This window comes from Tamandua tetradactyla, chromosome 18 (assembly GCF_023851605.1).
Source record: "Tamandua tetradactyla isolate mTamTet1 chromosome 18, mTamTet1.pri, whole genome shotgun sequence".
Lineage (NCBI taxonomy): Eukaryota > Metazoa > Chordata > Mammalia > Pilosa > Myrmecophagidae > Tamandua > Tamandua tetradactyla.
This window is the reverse complement of record NC_135344.1, coordinates 71,522,463-71,537,679: the sequence shown is the minus strand read 5'-3', so window position 1 is coordinate 71,537,679 and position 15,217 is coordinate 71,522,463. Positions and strand designations below refer to the sequence as shown.

The following is a 15,217-nucleotide window of genomic DNA, read 5'->3' as shown; positions in this document are numbered from 1 at the left end:
TGATACAGGGGCCCTACTGCCAAGGAAAAGAATATGTCTTGGTTTCCTGGCTGCCATGAGAAAGACCACTGACTGGGCTGGCTTACCCAATAGGAATTTAATGGGTCACCGTTATGAGACTAGAAAAAGTTCAAAGTCAAGATATCAGCAAGGCTTCCTTTCTCCCCAGAGACTATCGCATTCTGGTGCTGGTTGCTGACAAGCCTTGGGGTTCCTTGGTGATGGTCTCTCCTTTCTCTGCTCTTCTGGTTTCTGATGTCTTCCAGCTTCTCCATGTGGCTTTCTCTCCCTTCTGCCTTTCAATTTCTTCTCTTTACAAGGCCTCCGGCAATATGGAATAAGACCAGCCTGGTTCAGTTGGGCCACACCTTTAATGAAAATAACATCCCCGAGAGGTCCTGTTTACAATGGGTTCGCATCCATTGGGACGCAGATTGAGATTAAGAATACACTGGAGTACGTAATTCAACCTACTGCAGATGCTGCTGGGGTTATGCCATGTCCCTTCACAAAAAAACATGCCCATGTCCTAAACCCCGGTCCTATTGGCGTGGGCTCATTCATAAACAGCACGTCTGAAGATGTTGTCAGTTAAGCTTGGCCAAGAATGAGGGTGGGCTTTACTCTAATATGACTGGAGACAATTGAGCCGGAGATGCAGAAAACAGAAGGGGGACAGAAAGAGACAGCGGCCCTGTGAGGGAAGCAGAGACTGGACCAGCCCCAGCACACTGCAGACTTTGGATCACACGGGGCATGCAGAGAGCTTGGTGTTGGGCCTCTAGCCTCCAAAACCATGGGGTGAAAAATTCCACTGTTCAGGCCAACCAATCTGTGGCATGTGCTTTAGCAGCCCTGGCAAGGACTAATCCAGATACCTACCACCCTGCCATCCTGGGGAATGTGTAGCGAGGACCCCCTTTCTGTTCGTGGCTGGGTGATTTCTGGATTTGTGCTCAATAAAACCACCAATCTCTTTGAATCAATCCACACAGCACAACCTGTCATAGTAACAAACACAGGTTGTCCAGTTTGTCATTTCATCTAAATAAAAATCAATTGTTCAAGAATATGAGAATGACTGCTCAGAAGACAGTTGTCCATATCCTAAAGTGAAATGAATAAGTGAATTTTGAGCAGTGAGGCAAACGTTACACAAAAATAGAAACCATTTTTATCTCCTGACATCAGAGACTTTCTACTGGATCTGGTCATATGCGAAACTGCACCAAATCTGTGAGCATTTTCAGTGCATGATGGATCCAGAAAAGGAGGTATTTAAAAAGCATCTTCTTATAGCTAGGATATAGGGACACATAAAGAGGGAAAATGGACAGCGATGTCTCTCCCCCTTCTCTCTAACCTCTCCCATCTGCAGTCAGATGCGGTGATTTTAAATAAACCCACAAATTCGCTGACACTTCTCCCAATAAGAGGTGGGGATGGCAGACTTCAAGGACTCACCTGTAACTAATAGAATGACACAAAGGTGGAGGCTGGAAGAAGCCATACAGGCTCTGTCTGGTTCCCTTGGGATGCTTACCCTGGGAGAAGCCGGAGGCGATGTAAGCAGGCCAGCTTTCCTGACTCTGCCAGGCTGGGGACTACGAGGCCAGGCAATTGGCTCACGCCCCAAGAGCCACCAGCTGACAGGCCCTTTGCTAAGTGTTGGGGAATTTGCTATGCAGCAAATAATAGCCAGGATGTCAGATGATGCAACAGCAAGAGAAAGGGGCAAAGGTAAATGTCAAAGACTAAATGTTACCTGCTCTGTAGTATGACCAGAGAGGTCAGGTGCCCTATGAAGAAGGATAAAAAGGATCACTTAAAAGCAATCACACTGGGTGGGCCACAGTGGCTCAGCAGGCAGAGTTCTTGTCTGCCATGCTGGAGACCTGGGTTCAATTCCCGGTGCCTGTCCGTGCAAAAAAATAAAAATAAAAATAAAAGTATAAAAGCAATCACATTAAAGAAGTATGACAGGCTCTCCTGATGCCTTCTGTAGGGTGGTGGCAGGTGGTGAGTGTCTTGGTCTGAGGGTTGGAGGCTCTAGGTTCCAATCATAATTCTGCTAACAATTGGGGTTTTAATTTCTCTGGGTCTTACTTTTGTCCTTACGATATCAGAGAATTAGATGGATATCTAAGTTGCATTTTATAGCTATCATATCCAGCATTTTTCTTCAACATTCAAGAATTACTTTTACTGCCTGGAAAGTTGTAGGAATAGTCACTTGCTTTGCAAAAGGATTCTCCACTTGATAGAATGAATTTTACCACTGGCTTCCTCCAAACAGTTTCTCTAATCTACTTGCTATATGATGCAATTTTCAAAATTGCAATTAAAAACCAGAATCAGGGAAAATCACACGCTAGCCAAAAGTGAAAAAAGGAAGATACATGGAGAGGAAAAAATACTGCAGAAACGATTTCCAGAGGGAGTACTGACAGTAAGTTGTATATCTGTATCCAGGATAAATATTTCATAGGAATAGAAGTGGTATTTTATTCGAAATATCTTCTTTGGAACTTTGCTATATTTTGGAAAGGCTGAGCATACAGCTTGGATTAAGCAAGAAGACTGTCCCAATGTCCCCACTTCATCCCCTAAAGACATCTCCAGGTGAAAAAAATAAGAACGACAATGAAGACGCCTAGGACAGCTTACCTGCATGGAGAACTTCCTGTGTGCCAGATGTAGAGGCGAAGCCCCTACACTGCGCAAGTGACAGAAGAGCCAGAGTGGAACTGTGGTTCTGATCTAGAACTGGTCCACGTGGTCATCTGATAAGACAGTGTCAGCACTGGCTGTCAGCAAGCCTGTTAAGGCCCTGGCATGGACAGATGCCCTGTTGGAAGCTTTCTCTTGCTCATACAGACACAACTAGCATACAAATCAGGGTCTCATCCCTTTCCATAACCCATTTGCTTTGAGTACCCGGTAAAAATTCTTTCTCTTTTATGGTATTAAAGGAGCTGAAGATGGTAATTAGGCTTCTGACCTCAATTCCTTCATCCATCTGTAGCCATCTCATGAATGACTTACAGTGCGTGCGCCCTGACTCCACAGCGAAAGGGTACCTGGTCCGTGTCTTCCTCAACTCCAGGTTCCCACCAGGAACCGTTCAGTAATGGCAACTACTCTCAACTCCCTTGACCGCCCAGCAACTCCCTCCTCATTCCAGGACTGCTGGATAAAAACTTAGCACAGTCTCTTCTGGTCCCAACATCTTGAATGCTTCTACTATGAAGACCTATACTCTTTCCTTCATCCTGCTCTAGACCCCGAATTTGCTATTTAAATTTCGCTCTTCCCCCCGCCCCCAACTGAAATCTGGTCACTTTTCACAGATGACCCTACCTTGATTCCCTCTTTCAATGTGCTCTTGCTCTAGACTTGCAAAAACAGGTTTCCTGTGAGCTGTGTTCACAGGAATATAATGAGCTGTGTTCCTTTTCAAATTATTCTATTTCTTATGAGCATAAACTATTAGAGGGCTATCCAACTGGCTAACAGAAGGGGGTGATGGCAGTGAGGAAAAGAGAGAGGTAGAAAAAGAATGATCTATTGCAGTGTTGCTTTTGCTAATCCTTTCAACCCCAACCCTAACCCTAACCCTAACCCTAGCCTTAACCCTGACCCATCATTGTTTTAAAAGTCTTATAAGCTCCTGGAAGAGTGCTATGACTTAGTTACTTGTGTGCCTTACTACACTTAGAACAAAGTGGGGCATGTCATAAACATTGTTTGAAGCATAATATAATTCAGAAATAATTTCTGTTTTATTTAGGGCATGTTATATGCTACATGTGGTACTCGAGAGGAAACCCTAAAATTAAGCATTAAATTTATTTTTATTCATTTCCTGAATGCCTAAAAGCCAAAGAAGGAAGAAATTACACAGGAAAAGCATCTGTGACAAGAGGAGGCTGGTTAGATTTTAAGTTTTTTCTGAATAACTCACAAATATATAATGTATCTTAAGGAAATCAAATGCTGTGCCTCCTTCTTCTCTGTTTCCCTCTCTTTTGCCTCCATCTCTCTTCCCATCCTCTTTCCTCCACCCTCACTAGTTCACTCAGTTATTCATCAGCAAATATTTTTGAGCACCTACTATGTGCAAGGTATTGCCTACTTTAATCTGAACAATACAATAGATAACCTGACATTTCCGAATGAAACACAATTTTGTTTTGGAATGTAAATACCGTTAAACAAACGTGGGTGAAAACAAATGAATTTCTTTCGAAGCAACACTTTTCTGACGATTAGATCAAAATTAGAGAATTAAATGTTCCTTTAATGGGCCTTCATTATGGCCAGCTGACATTAGTGACATTATACACTGTAGTCCAGATATATTACGTTTTAAATGGTTACCATCCACTCATCTTCAGATATATTAAAGGAAGAACTAACTTGACTAGAGCAATTTCAAACCCAAGATGTCTTTTCATCCTTGCTCCACGAGACAAATTAGATTTGTAAGCATCCAGACCTCAAATCTATTTGCTCTTTAATAATTTAAGCACTGAAAGGTCAAGCAGCTCTTTTCTGTTCCCCTTTATCAAAGCCCAAGCACTAATGAAAAATAGCTAAATCCTATCTGCTGCCCAATTGCCACACATTGCTGTCTGGCCGATGGAAATTAACACATTATTAGCTTCTAGGTCAACAGTACCTTGACAGAACCTTATGGCTGATGTGTTTTTCAGTTATACAAATAATATCGTCACTAATGAGTTTCATAAAATTTTTCCAAGCACAATGATAATCTGGAAACTAGCTTTGAAAAATCTCACCATCTAAAGGGTTTTCTAAAAAGATGATTAAAGAAAGCAACTTCTCAGGGATGGAAAAACCGATGGAAAATTTATAGTTTAGTGAGCTGAATTAAAATTCTGTTGTCCTTTCACACTCTCCTTATTTATTAAAGCTATCCCATTCCTAGCCTGTTCCATCACTATTTTGGAATTTAAAGTTATGTAAAGTCTTCTTACCCCATTTGGAATATTAAAGCACAATCCACACTGCAGATGGTTCTGCCAAAAAATGTGACACCATGCTATCAGAATTTTCTTATGCAATGAAATTTAACTTAAAGTTTAATTTATGCTAGAATTTTCTACAACAAAACTCTAAGGCCCTCACAAGGAGAATACAAAATCTGCATGTTTACAGAATGGAACATGAAGTATAACCCAGAAAAAAACATCTGAACATCTTTTTGTGTACTTTCAAAAATTTTAATGTTCAAATGTGATAAAATGTTTTTGGCCTTTTCTAACTTTGACAACTTTAAGATGAAGCCTATTGTAAATTTGACATTAACTTAAAATTTTTGTCATAATGGATTTCAAGATTAGACCCTTAGCTTTAAGTCCATATGTCTTATCAATTTATTCTATTTCCTCTTAGCATAAAATATTAGAGGTTCCTCCCACTGGCTAACAGAAAAAGGACAATGAGAAAAAGAGGAGCAGAAAATGAATGATTTATTTCAGTGTTACTTTTGCTAATCTTTTCAAGTAGGTACTTCTGAGCATTTCAAGGACTTAGAATATTTTCCTCTTCCTGGTACCTAATAGTAATTTTTTCCTTGATATGCACTTTTTTCAACAAACCATCCATTTTATATCTATAAAACAGAATTGAAAACAGTATGAACATCTCTCCAAAAACTGATTACTGGGGAGTGGAAGAAAGATGAAAATGTGATTTATACCCAAAGCTTGCAAAATAAATTTATAATTAAGAAAGTTTAATGCCAAGCTCTTATATTTTAAGCAACAACCCAGAATCTATTTTCTCTCTGTTACTTGTTCAGGTACGCCCTCCCCTAACTTTGTCAGCATTCTTTACTGAAATGACACTCTAACACTCACTCCAAACAACCTGGTAGAATCGAAACGAGGTTTAAAAGTATTTTCACCAGTTTAAAAATAGGAAAAAAGAGTTAGAATTCAAAATGTTTGTCATCATGGTTAGGATTCCACAGCATTCTTCATGTAACATTGATGCTGAAAGTAGCTGACTACTATTGTTCTGTCCTTAACATTATAAACAAAAATAACCACCATTACACAGAAGATGGGCACGAGATAACACACTGCATAGACTCATAGATCTGTGGGTTTGAACCTTCTGTTGTAGCAACTTTAATTTCTCTTTGTCCTGCTCTGATGTAGATAAGATTGGACATCAATTGCTTTGGAATATTTGCTGGGCACCACAAATGTATTTTATATTCTCTCAGCCTTAACTCAGGGAGTTTGCCTATCATCGATACATTACTATTGATGTGTGTGTGTGTGTGTGTGTGTACACGCCAAAGTGAGTACAGTTCAGTACCCTGCTGCTCTGCCAGTTAATGATAAAATCTGATGTAATAAAATATTAATTACAGCAGAAAGGTTGGGTGAGAAATACGAACTCATTTATAGTCCCATACTGGGAACAAAGGGCAGAGGGAACAAAATCCTTTCCTTATGGAGGCTGGGGATAATAAAAGAACAACTAGAACATTAGACTCAGACTGAGAAGCTCTGTAAAAGGCCACCTGTTATTAATCTTCACAATAGGCACCAAATTTCAAGTAAGTTAGTCCGAGATGGAGCAGTGATTTCTCCCCTTCTTAACAAGTGCAGACGGTTTCCTTTCCTTTACTTCACTTAAGTTTATCATAATTTAATAATCACAGTTTCAGAACAAACACAGGAATATAAATTATAAATCAAGGTTAGCTGTTATTATTAAAGCATATTCTCTTAAACAGTCCAAGTAGTTTGAATAAAAATAGGAACAGAATAATATTAGAGCCACATTCAGTATCTTGATTCATATGTGCTTGTATTATTTCCCATCCTGAATAGTTCAGGCCCCAAAAGCTAAGACTGCAGGCTAGGTGAGCTGGTAGACAAATGTCAGCATCAAAATAAGGCAATTACAAATGAGGGGGAGTATTGTTGAAGGAACACTGCACCTGGAGTTGTGAATGTCAACTCTGGTCTTGCCACTTAATCAATAATGGGCTTTCAAGCGCCTTATAATTTCCAGTATGACATTAGGCAGTGTTGTGACATCAATGAATGAGAAGAGACTTATTCCATTCATGTGCCCTTCATGCTTTCTTTATACAAGTATTTACTGAGTGTCAAGCACTGTGCCAGGCATGGAAAAATAAAAAGAAGAAATAGGCATAGACTGTCCCCTCCTTAAGAAACCTAGTCTAAGGGTTAGAAATAAGTCATTAAAACCAAGAACTGCCATGATAAGGTTGTGATAAGAATCTATTTAAAGGGGGGAAGTGTCCGTCTCTGCATCAAAACCTCTCATATCTACTACATTGAGGACATCTGGCCTGGATCCAAATTTTCTCACTAACTAATAACACCTAAAGACTATAACCACCACCTTTATCCCCAAATTATAAACAAAAACATCAACAATGAATGAACAAAAACCAAGTGTCCTTAGATTCCCTATGTAGTTTACCTGCCTTAATTACATTCCAACAACTGTTCCAATGAAGTTCCAACAATGGTTCCCCACAAACTCACTACAAGCTGCTCCGCCTACCTACTGCCTCCAACAGCTTTGAAGAAATCACAAGGACCCTTAACCTATAACACAGAAAACTGAGAACAACAGTCCTGGGTGTTGCCTCTGATACCCCCTGAGATCCTGGCAGGCATGCCCTGAGAACCCAAGTTAAAAGGTGATTTTAGTTTGCCAAAGCTGCTATGACAAATACCATACAATGGGTTGGCTTAAAAGACAAGAGTTTATAGTCTTGCGGTTTTGAAAGTTAGAAATCCAGAATCTAGGTCTTGGCAGGCTGTGTTTTCTCCCGAAATCTGCTGCATTCTGGTGATTGCTCTTCTCAGCCACCCTGTGTCCAAGAAGAGCTTTCTTTCCTGATGTCTGTTCCTCTAGATGCCGCTGACTTCTGGCATTGTCTGGTTTCTTGCTTCTTCTGACTGACCACATCCCCGTTTCATCTCTTCAGAAGGCCTCTAGTCCCATCAATGAAGGCCCACCCTGATTGGGTTCGGCCACACTTAAATAGGGCCTTCAAGGATCCTGTTCCCAAGTAAGTCTATACCTTGACTCACCTTAACTTATTCAGACACTACTGACAAGTGGGTCCCCACACCAGCGTCATCCTTAAGACTTAACATTTCTTCATGGGGGACTCTATTCGATCTCAAGAGAGGTCTTGGTAGCACAGTGCAGCTACACTGGCCCTACAGCCCAGCTCCTGGAAGAACCATGCTGTTGGGCAAGGGTCCTGCCTCTTGACCTCCTGAAAGGAGGAATCTCTGCTACTTGAGTGGGGAGGGAAAGAAGCCCCCCAAAGGGCATGGGGTTGGTTTTTATTTCCTTACCTTGCTCCAAATTTAGAACTATTTCTTCTACCCTCTATAATTACCTTTAAGGATTGCAAGCCATCATGTAATCAATATAGTTACATTGAAATATTACAAGTGTGCTTTGTTGTTTTTTTGGTGTGATGGGGGTAGAATCTGGCCCGATGGGCCACCCCAGGTTTTCCCTGTCCCCAGATGGTCTCTGTGCTAGGGCCTCTTCTCAGAAGGCTGGTGGGTGCTCTTCTAAAACACCCACAGCAGGGGCCCTGGAAATCAGACTGGGATGCTGTATCCAATACACAATACAATCTCAGAGGAAATTATGTTAAGAAAAGAAAATTTAGAAAATAGGGAATAGAAAGCTATGCAGCATATTCTCTTGCACAAAGGAAAGTTTAAAATAGAGTTAGAAGGAAAGTTAAATTAAGTTTCATTGTATAAACCCTCAAATGCATCTACTCTATTATTATTATCTTCCCTTGCCATTTTTAAAGCTTCTTTTCAAGAGTTCTTGAAGAGCAAACTTAGTTTCCAAAATGAATTTTCAAAGAGATGACTGACATTGTCATCCAAGAAGCCACATTAATAAAAATGATCTTTGTTTCCTGGCAGTAAAGGAATACAGAGTATTATTTTTTAATACACTCAAAGTCACCTAAAAGCAGGTAGGGGGAGGAGGCGGTGGTGGTAATAAGGAACTTAGAACCTTTTATTAATATACACGGTAGCAATTCAGTGATATTAAATAATAAGAAAAGCAAGGTAACAGTCTCATTAAAACTGAAATTTCACCATTCAGTGATATTTTGATCTTTAGGATTATGTGTAACCTAAATGAAAAAAGGAAAATAATTAGGTTAGAAGTCACATATCTAGAGTTCCTTTCCTTTAACAATTCTAGCCATAGATGGAACCTTTTCAAAAGGTTCGAAAGTGTGACAAGACAGCATCCAGCCCCAAAGTTTCAAGATGACCCTGCAATTTACATGTCTTCAATGAGTAGAAAGGATCAATTAAAAAGTTCCTCATAAGCATTTCAAAAGAATGGTTATTTGCTTTCTTGATTCTCTGGAGTCTCCTAAAATTGGTGAAAGGAAAAAACATATGCAACCACAACAAAATAAAGACAGACTAATTTGATTGAAACAAATCCAACACTCTGAAAAGTGATTTTGTTAAATCCAAGTCCTTGAACTTCTCAAAACTACATTGCTAAACATTTAGCAGGGTGTGATGGAGCTTGGCTTGTCAAAACAAAGCAAAACAGTCTTAACTTAAACACGGCAATGAAGAAATAGCCATAGGGAAACAACAGTTACAAAAACCAGCATATAAAAAATTCAAATAATAGGGATTAAACCCAACGATTCCAGAGGTCAGAATCTAAAAACACAAGTTGTGATATATTTTTCTAGTGCTTCCAATAATGATAAACAAAGGATAGTAATTTGCAGAATAGCCCACGTCTGCAAAGGAAAGTGAAACCTGCTTGGTTCCATGCAGTTTTCAGAGAAAGGTGTCTCTGCTTGGAGGCCAGCAGAAAGGAGAAGAACAAGTTCAGTTCCAGGAGGAAGAGGCCCTGCGGGATTGCATGGCGTTACATGGAAAGTGGGTAGCTTTGGAGTTAGAGCAGGTAAGCCTGGTGGCTTCCTTAAACCTCAACTGCTTTGTGTGTGGAGTAGGGAGGATCATCTACCTTGAATATCTGCTCTAGATGTTCAGAAGCAATTTCATACTAGAAGTAAGAGTTACTATTAGTTGTTTATTAGTGTAATTATTTCTCCATCATAAGCCACTCAGGAGAAAGAACTGAGGGTCAGGAGTATCGTTCTAGGGCCTGGGAATCTTCCCGAAGACATGGGTAGAATAAAAGGCATCAGCCCATTGCCTACAAGTTCTTACTTTCATTACAGTCTAGAACAGCTCTGACTCTAATAAAGGCTTTCATATATTGAGCACATGATATCTACGTTAGCTCCTGCTGTTAGTGCCGTGTTTACACGTCATTAAGTCTCCCAGCAGACCTGGGAGGCAGGTTTATTAGCCGCAGCCAATGGATGAAGAAAACAAGACCCCCCCAAATTACCTAACTTGTCTAAAGTTACAAAGCAAATACAAACTGGGACTTAACATCCATTATCATCAAATGCCAAGCAGCATTTTTTTAATGATCCTTAACATCTTTGCACCCTCCTTCCAAGCAGAGATGTTATTTCTATGATTTCAACTAACGTCTTCTCTTTCTGCTATGGTATTCTGATAGAACAAAGAGTCTTCTAACACTGTTCATTTTATAGTGTGAATGCACAATGTAATAATAAACACCACTTCCTTGTAGCACCCCCAAAATTGTCAAAATATGGGTTGCTATTAGAACAAAGATCTCAGGTGAGTGATCATCACAGTATATTGACATAGAATTTAAAGTGCTGAAGTGATTAGAAATTTTAAGCATATTATTAAAAGCGGATAATGAGGGATATTCTAAATAGCAGTCCATTCAACATGCTTTGCTAACTAAATCCCGATGTTACAGTTTTGCGCATTTTTAGCTTTTTTGTTTACAAAGCATTTTCCATGTCTGAACCCCCATGACATGAACTTTACAAATGAAGAGACAGATGCAGCGAGTTCCCAGGATGGGCACGCTTAGCCCTGGAGTGAATGACACTGCCTGGACGCAACCTCAGTCTCCTGGGCCCGTGTCCACAGTTCTTTCAATGTGCAACACCCCCTCTCTAAAAGATTAAGTTCTATCAGTTATCTACAACAGAGATTCAATTTCATTTATTCTCAGTAAACGTCCATTATTTGGAGAGAACTGAGAGACAGAGATCTTTAAGACGGCACCTGACATATCTCAGCCATCCTCCCCGCCACCACCCAAAGCCCTCTGTGGGGTGGGGGAGTTGCCTCTGTGGGGACCTAGCCGGGTGTTGCAAGCACACAAGAGCACCTCACTCACAGAAGGCTCCCCATGGAGGCAGAGGTCTGGGGCCACCTCTGAGGTGGGCAGAGCTAAGGGAGAGAGTGAGACAGGGAGAGTGTATGCATTTATGTGTGTGTGCTACGACTGTGCACCTGTGTATGTGTGTGTGCATTCTGTATGCGTGTGACTGTGTGTGTACATGCATGAATGTACAGTGTGCACAAATGTGCGCATAAGTGAAGCAGTGTGACTGTATGTGTGCATGAGTGCACACGTGCATGTACATGGGTCACATGTTTGTTGTGCATGTGCATGTCTGAGTGCAGCTGCACAAGTGTACAAATGTGCACATATGCACATGATTGGGTGTGACTGCATTTGCCCATGTGCTTGTGCACACTCGTGTGGATGTGTGCGAGTGAGTCAGCATGTGATGGGACACATGCATGAATATGCACACACGTGTGTTATATATACACACACATGTGAGTGCATGTGTATAAGTGTACATATGTGAATGTGTGTGTGTTGGGAGGCAGGACAGAGGAGGGAAGGAGAAAGAGAATATTCCATGCTAAAGAAGCATCAGATGCAAAATGAACAGTGCAGAGGATGGGTGTATTCTTAGGAATGGAGCATATTTCTGCGGTTTCAGGTTGGGGGAGGCTTGCAGGGAGGGCTCACACAGAGTGCTGGATGGTGAGGCACCTTCTCCCTGGGCTGGGATGTGTGGATTCGTCTGAGGGCAAAGGCAAACCACTGGATGGGAGAGTGAAAGGTCACTGTAGAGACAGTTGGAGCCTGAGTTGGGGAGCTGAGAAAGGCAAAAAGGAATCAGTGGAGGGGGTAATTAGTGACCCTTGGAGGTGAAAACCTGGATAAGTTTTCCCAGTAGTAATTAAGGGGTGCAGGATTACATTGATCTTCCTGATGGAATCTGCACTTGTGGCAATGGATTATTCGAAGTGGTCTTTCTGTCTTTCTCTTCTCATTGAAAAAGAAATATCACATGGTGATTAAAGGGTAAAGGTAGGCTGTTCTTTTATGCTTTTGTACTATATGGAAGGGTCATGGTATTCAACATTAATTTAGGGATGAAAATATAAATTTAAAATGTTACATGTTCCTGATATGTCTCACTAGATAAAAGGAAATCTTAGACCTTCCGCTTCGTATACCTATAAAAATTTCAAGTGCTAATAACTTCAGCTCCAAAGAAAAGGATGAGGTTAAATTCTATAAACATTATATTCCATACTTACTTGGGTTTGAGATACTGAACCAGGTATTCGGAAACTAAATAATGAAAATTATTCTGTGATCATTTTGTATCTCTTTATATTACATATATACTATATAAGTTAAGTCTAAAATGAACAATATTCATTTTCAGCATTTAACACATATAGTTAATTAATCTTCCTTATGTGTTGGCCAAACACCATTTATTGTGTGTGTGTGTGTGTTTTGCTTTATTTACCAGGTGACCACTGTTTTCAGGTCTTCAATATCTCTTAGCCTGGGCTTCCCTGCTACAAACAGACACCTGCCTTTCATTCCAGGGGCCTGGCCACTTGCTACCCATCCTTTAGGTTTCAGTTCTCAGTGAGACTGAGATATTTTTGAGATTTTCTCCTTCTGTTATATGCTCTTAGAAAATCCTGAACTTTTTTGTGGAGCGTTTCTCAGAATCCTAGCACAGTGACTTGAACACAATAGAAGATATTAAGTTAATGAATGAGTGTGTGAAAGAATGACAAATGTCAGCCCCAAAACTCTCTGGAACACCTTTCAGTGGTATGAAGAACAAAAGCTTAATGAGATACCAATGATGCTACAGAGAGCACTCTTACTTCTCACTGACACTGCACAGGGTAACATTTAGTAGGTCCAACGTGAAAACTGAGAGAATTGGGACATAGATAGCAACTTAAAAGGGACGTGATGATATTGGAGAAAACTAGTCTCATTACCTAATCGTTCTAGTATCTACTGAGCATTAATTTAATTAAATAGCTGAAAACCAAATGCAGGTAATCATCATAAGCATATTATAATACTGTACTTCATTAAGTCATTTCTGATGACACATAAGTATATCAACATCTTTGTCTGCTCTCATAATAAGCGATTATATTTTATATATTTATAAGAGCTGGTTAATAAAATATCTCGCTTAAGAAACTGATAGAGAACAGAGTTCACTGTATGGATATAGTCAAAAGATACAGAAGGGCAGTAACACGAGGACACAGCCGGATGATCTCTGAGTATCTTCAGCTTCAGCAGTCTACAACTCTCTAAAGCATCCTGGGTTAGCTTTCCTACCTGACCTTTATATGACTTTATCGGCCTCTTAGAAATTGCAATCTTTTTTCAAATATACAGGGGATTTTTTTTTTTACATTTTTAATATTGGAAAAGTTGTAGGTTTGTGAAAAATCATGCAGATAATAGAGTTCCCCTATAACTTCTGTCACCCATCCAGTTTTCCCTATTGCATTAGTGTGGTACCTTTATTAGCATTAATGAAACAATATTATTATAATTGTGCTATCACCTGTACAGTTACATCAGGGCTCACACTTTGTGTTGTACAGTCCAGGGCTTTTTTTTTTTCTTTTACAAATTTTTATTAATAAAACCAATCAACATACAATATGAACTTTTTAATCACATAGTTGTATATTAATCATTATGATTATTTCTTAGAACATCTGCATCAATTCAGAAAGAGAAATAAAAAGGAAACAGAAAAAAAATTCATTCATACCATACCCTTTACCCCTCCCTTTCATTGATCACTAGCATTTCAATTTACTAAATTTATTTTAACATTTGTTCCCCCTATTATTTATTTATTTTTAATCCATATGTTTTCCCCATCTGTCCATACCATAGATAAAAGGAGCATCACACACAAGGTTTTCACAATCACACAGTCACATTGCAAAAGCTATATCATTATACAACCATCTTCAAGAAACATGGCTACTGGAACACAGCTCCACATGTTCACGCAGTTCCCCCCATTACATTTTTTTTTTTTTTATTAAGTAACGGAAAAAAAAGAAAAAAAAGAAATTAACCCAACATTTAGAAATCATACCATTCTACATATGCAATCAGTAATTCTTAACATCATCACATAGATGCATGATCATCGTTTCTTAGTACATTTGCATCGGTTTAGAAGAACTAGCAACACAACAGAAAAAGATATAGAATGTTAATATAGAGAAAAGAAATAAAAGTAATAACAATAGTAAAAAAAAAAAAAGACAAACAAATAACCAGACGGACAAAAACAAAAACAAACAAAAAAAACAAAAACAAACAAACAAAAAACAAAAACCTATAGCTCAGATGCAGCTTCATTCAGTGTTTTAACATGTGTACTTTACAATTAGGTATGATTGGGCTGTCCATTTTTGAGTTTTTGTATCTAGTCCCGTTGCACAGTCTGTATCCCTTCAGCTCCAATTACCCATTATCTTACCCTGTTTCTAACTCCTGCTGGACTCTGTTACCAATGACATATTCCAAGTTTATTCTCGAATGTCTGTTCACATCAGTGGGACCATACAGTATTTGTCCTTTAGTTTTTGGCTAGACTCAGCATAATGTTCTCTAGGTCCATCCATGTTATTACATGCTTCATAAGTTTATCCTGTCTTAAAGCTGCATAATATTCCATCGTATGTATATACCACAGTTTGTTTAGCCACTCGTCTGTTGATGGACATTTTGGCTGTTTCCATCTCTTTGCAATTGTAAATAACGCTGCTATAAACACTGGTGTGCAAATGTCCGTTTGTGTCTTTGCCCTTAAGTCCTTTGAGTAGATTCCCAGCAATGGTATTGCTGGATCGTATGGCAATTCTATACTCAGCTTTTTGAGGAACCGCCAAACTGCCTT

The 15,217-nt window shown here is 39.5% G+C and overlaps 1 protein-coding gene across 8 annotated transcripts in view; it reads right to left on the bottom strand.

The window, feature by feature from the left end:
* Positions 1-15,217, bottom strand: part of PTPRM (protein tyrosine phosphatase receptor type M) — an 823,739-nt gene that overhangs the window by 261,153 nt on the left and 547,369 nt on the right. The gene's annotated exons all lie outside the window — the stretch shown is intronic.